Here is a 5,745-nt window from a genome sequence, read left to right on the forward strand (position 1 = left end):
ATGTTCAGTGTTCCCTATGCCTTGGGATGGGATCAGCAAGAAACACACTCTCATTAAAGGCCTGTGTAACTCAACAATGTGTGAGGTGCCGTTTGCCCTCCAGCACCAGGAGAGCCTCCTGCTTGTCAACAGGGTTGTGGTGGAAAGGAACAGTCTGTGTCTCTCACTTGCTGTTTCTTGGGAAGGCCAGTTCAGCCGGAACGTGCAAAAAATTTCCCTGCAGTGGGTTAGAGGACGACTAGCACAGGTAGAGGTGAACGAGCAGGAATTCCACTGTGTTGAGACACCAGCTCATTTTCTATTGCTTGTTGCCATGTTACGTAACTAACAATAAGGTTCGTAGTGACTGTGAACACAGGAACACAGGGCTTCCTTCCTACAGCAAAAACCCAGGAGGCTTAGGTGTTAAAGCACCTGAATATACCTAATGCATAAATATTCAAGCTTAAGCATATTATAAGGTCTTGCTTTTGAGGTGGTGAAAAGGTCATTTTCTTGACAGGATGGATTAATCCTTTGAATCGCATGCTTTGTTCTCTAGCATGACTAAACAGTGTGTGTGTGTGTTTTTTTTTTTTTTTTTTTTCTGTTGACAGAGACCTTCTGGTTTAACTTTTGCTATACTTTGATGGTGAAATCCTTGTCAAAGGCAACTTTGAAACAGCTCAGGTAGCTCTTTAGCACTTTGATGACTAAATCAATGAATTACTACTATATAGTATTTAAGGTGCTTAAAATGAGCAGGTATGAAAACAAAGTAATGTGAGAATTAATACTGTTGCCGATTTATGTAATCATCAGTGAAAGATCTCTTCAGTAACTTAACTTGCTGCAGTAATGTGTCTCTGTGAGCTTATGCAAATCTTGCTGCTACTTTTAGCAAATGTGTGAATGGTAAAATCACTCCAGCAGTTTTACTGGCCAGGGGAATCTGCTTCTTTCTGCAGAAGGACGTGTTGATGCTTTCATTATGTCTGACTCATTTAAAAACAACCACAGAAAAAAGTGAGGCACTGTTTTGGGTGAGTTTTGCCTCACCTGCAGAATGAGGGGTGTTTTCTACCCAGTTTAGCCCATAATTAGTTCTGTGTGGGCTGTACACAAATTGACAATGCAGGGAGAAAGGAAGCCACAAAATGCAATTCTGCAAAAACTAGTAAACAATGATAGACCAGCATGAAGGGGCAAAGATCTATGAAGGACTTCTACAGAAGCAAGAGATTGGTGAGTTTTCTGGAAGACTGTCTGAAATTTGCATGTAAGGGCAGAGAAGATGAGGAAGAAAAATGTTGACCTACTCTGCATATCTTAGTCATAAAACCCTATGTCATCCTGAACTCCCTCTGTATTGATTAAAAATCTAGCCTTACACTCCCATCTTGGAATGATCTTCAGATTCTGCCTGTTAAGTAAATTTGAGAAAAAGGATAGAGAGAGAGTTTGTCTGGCATAAAGAAATCTCTCTAAAATCCCTCTGCTATGAAAGTGACAAGTTGAGCCTGTACAACTCGTATGGTCAGTGCCTATTCAGAGACAGACTTGGTTTCTCACTTGCTGAAGTGTGTGGTTGCAACTGAGTATTTTGAAGCTGGACAGTAAATCCTATGAAGGAGGCAGTTCAAACGATACATACATGGATCAGGTAAGTTGAAAGCATCAAAATTTTATCTAATTGTCAATTATAAAAGCATTAAAGCTTTGGAGATCAATTTAAAGTCCTAAAAACCTCTGATGCCATAACAAAATATTGAAGAATTGGATGATGTTTAAAGGTGGACCTAGAGGCCATATGTGCAGAAGCCTAAGTGCCCAGCAGGAAGCTAAGGGTCTACCTTTCTCATGCTTCTTTTCCCTGAGTGAGAGATAATGTGACCTCAGAGATTTTGACCGAGTTAAATCAAACATTTTTATATTTTGTATGAACATGCAATGTTGTTCAGCCTGTTGCATATGGGGGGAAGCTGAAGGAGGAGAAGTGGAGCTCTCCAGTTCCATACCTGATTTTGTTTTGTGGGTGCGTCAAGCACTTGCATCCGTAGCAGCCTGAAATGCTACGTGACTTCTGTGATAGAAGGAAAGAAAGTGGGGCAATTCTGCTGATGCTGTCATGAAAACCCGTGTAAGAGAAATCTGGGTTTTCTTTCCGCTCTAGATTAAACAGAATTCCATTCTGTATACCACAAATACCTATTTAATAAATAACTTCTATTTTTTGTGTATATATATATACATATATATAGTAGATACAGTGAACTCTATGTTAGTGCATCCATGAATGTATATTCAGATTGATAGTGCTAAAATGTTAACAATTCACTCCACAGAAAAGGCAAATTACTCATTACAGGCAGCGTATTTCCCCTGTGTTATTAGCCAGCCTAGCCTATGCATATGCTGGCTTCCTTCTGCCAGGCATTCCCTAGCAGCGTGTCAGAGCTTACCTTGATCCTCTAGAGCCCTGTAGCTACTCAGACCTAAGCTGATTTTGCCGAATCCTCTGGTATTTCATTCCTTCAGTCCTTCCCCATCTTCCATTCTAGCCCCTGCAAATGCCTCAGAACTTAGCAGTAGCTGGTCCTGAAATGAAGCGTGGTTTGTATAAATGAGTGGCATCACATTAACCATCAGTTTTCCAAAGCAAAATGTGCTTTATGTGCAATTAAATAAAAGATTTGGTGCAGAGATCATTTGGAATACACAATTTTCTCTTTACTGTTCTGCAGAAGTCCAAGAAACATGGATTTCACTGGGTGTTGGAGGAAGAGGTAGGTGTTGGAAGTCAAGATGTTCTGGAGTCAGGTGATATCATTACAAGTACCTGTTTGCACCAAATACATGTCTAGCCTTCAATAAAAAAAAATCTTCACCATCTTCAGTCCTAAAAGCAGGAGTCATCAACAGAGCTAAAGGACATCCATAGCTGGAAGCAGCCACTTGCCACTTTGGATTAAGGATTCTTGGTAAAAAGATTTTCTGAATTCTATATCTGATAGACAATGGTTCTGTTAGGAAAATCTGCAAGAACAAGATTTGTATTTAATCCTCAATGAGTCCAGGACCTGTGGTGCAAAAGTCTGACACATTAAGGAGAGACACGATCTTGTTATTGGCGCTACAATTCTCCAGGCTTTTACTGGTACCTGTTTAGTAGGTGCCTGTTTAGGTTCTCCATCAGCAGCAGTTCTGCCCATGCTACTTGGGATTAAGTAGGATGCTCTATTTCTATGATCAATCTTTACATTGGAGTTGATCCCTTAACACTAGCAATGTTTTTTCTCCCTGCTGCGGCAGCTTAAATCTTGCTACCAGAAGATCAAGCTCTGGGAGCTGCCCATCTACATTAATTCTCCAGAACAGGCCTTGTGAGATTAGAAATGCCACCAGACAGAGGTGGCATGGATCTACTGGAATCAGAGACGGCTCCCCAAAAGGTCTCTGTTCTCTCAAATTCCTTTTTATAAGTGGGCATTTTAATTCACATGCGTTGTTTCAAATGTGTTCTCTCTCTGTTTCCCTTGCCTCCTTCTCACTTTCCTTTTAGTCAAGCACTGCTTTCCATGCAGTTAAAGGGAAATGCCAGATCTGACATCCCACTAAATCAGTTCATCAGCCATAGTATATACACCTAAGGATCATCTGTAACCCCAGTGCTAGCAGAGGTGAGTCTGTGTATGTATTCCCTCTATTTTCTCGTGAAAAACTGAAACCTTGTATGCATTACTCTGAGTGGTCATCATTTGCATTTGGGACCCTGTCTCTTCTGAGAAACAGCTCCATGTCTTGCACACTGCCCCCCCTTCTCAAGGGTCTCCCCTGTCCTTCGAGACAGAAAGAGCAGCACCGAAAAACCAACATGCAGTTCTTCAGCAAGGTAGGCAGAGGTTTCAGCCCTCCGCGAGCCTCACTGCTGTCACTCAGGCAGCTGCACACACCGTTGAGTCAGTAACACTACTGCCTCTGCAAAGGAAAGCTTTTAATCCCTCCACTTCCATAGGAAGCATCCATTAATAATGATGGGTATGAGCTGCAGCCAAATGAAAATGCAGCTGGCAGGGTTACAGTTTCTTATGATATGGCATTTGAAACAAATACTATTATGTTTTTGGCTCCGCTACGATTGCAAGACTGCATGTGTAGTTGGAGCACCCTCTGAAGGACCTGTGCAAAAAGGAAAGCATATTTCCAAAAATAAAATAATGTGACACTTTTCATTGATTTCTTAGCTGTTGAATTAGAATTGAATGTAATCACTAAAAAGGAAACAAGTTAGGCTAACATAATAGGCTTGTTGCTCATTATACGTGCAGTATATGTATGCCAAATAGTCTCCTATTCCCTACATAACCTGCTAAAGAAATATCTCTAATCAAGCTGTGTTCCAGCCAGCCACAGCCATCCTGAGACACGTACATTTTTATAGCTCTGAGCAGTCTTTAAAATGTTCCACATGTTACCTGAGCATTCCGAAACAGCCTGGGCAGGCTAACTGGTTAAATCACATTGTATTGATAGGGCCCTTGGGTTACACACGGTTTAGGCTGAACTTGGAGTCAGCAGGTGACATAAAACACATATTGCAGTACAAAACATGGGTCCCAAGCATACTGCACTGTCCCACCTTTATGAAGGTTGGTTAATCCTGTGCCTTGCTGCCATTAGATAGGTTTGCAACTGAAAGTACCTAAGTTTCTGCTTTGGTGGTTTTCCAGTAGGCAGCTAGATAGGGACAAAGGAGAAGAGACTACAGAACTAGAATGACAGCAGAAGTTGGAAAGCCCTGCCCGTGAGCTGGAGCAAAGGCTTTCCCCCTATCTGCCTGTACATCACATTTTTTCCAGTCAGACTCATCACCCCTCAGGTTACAAGTGGAGATGCAGGTTTGCAGAGTGGCTTGGGATATGGATAAGGACGAGAAGTGTCTTTCTCACAGAGCTCCTGGGGTAGAGACATCTCATCTCCCAGGTACAACCAAAAGGCGGCTGTGACACGGGGAGCTGCAAAGTGGCTCTGCAAGAGGGTGGTTTCACGAGTGCTTCCAAAGTTGCCAGACTGGTTATATAGGGCTGCATGGATGAAGGAGCAAAGTAAATCGAGCCATCAAACATGTTACACAATGGTACTTTCTTTACTCTTCTGCATTTTCTCCAGTCAGTGCTGTTTCTTCAAAAATGCATACAAACCTCTTCCCACTGGGAAGTGTTTTTTCCCTTCCTCGGGTCATTTAATGAACTATGCCCTTCTAAAAATAAAAATATTAAAAAAAAATCAGATTCATCCTCCCTCCTCGCATTTGAAGAGCCTTTTGGGGGGGCCAAAGCGCTGCCTTTGGACGCGCTGTTCTCGTGCCATTTAACTCACTTCGCGCCTCCAGGAGCGCAGCTGCAGTGAGCGCACAGACACTTCCCCGGGGAAGTTCCTGCACGCAGGTCCAGCTGCACCTTTCCCTGAGCAGGATCAGAGATAAAACACAAGGAGTAGGAGGACCGAGCAGGAGTAATTCGCCTTTATTTAGCTACAATCGTTAATGTCCGTTGTCCGTCCGCCCGGCAGGGCGGCCTTTCCCGCGCTCGCCATCCGTCACCTTCGCCCGCCATTTTACCCTCGCCGTAACCGGCCTCCCGCCCCGCCCCGGCCCGGCCCGGCCCGGCCCGGCTCCCGCCCCCGGAGCCCTTCCCGGCGGCTCCGCAGCCGGAGCGCCCGCCTCGCTACCCCGCGCCGCTGCCGCCGCCCGCTCCCGGTCGCGCC

The sequence above is a fragment of the Tinamus guttatus genome, unplaced genomic scaffold (genome assembly GCF_059628265.1).
Source record: "Tinamus guttatus ecotype Peru unplaced genomic scaffold, ASM5962826v1 Tinamus_guttatus_pri_ptg000510l, whole genome shotgun sequence".
NCBI classification, from domain to species: Eukaryota; Metazoa; Chordata; class Aves; order Tinamiformes; family Tinamidae; genus Tinamus; species Tinamus guttatus.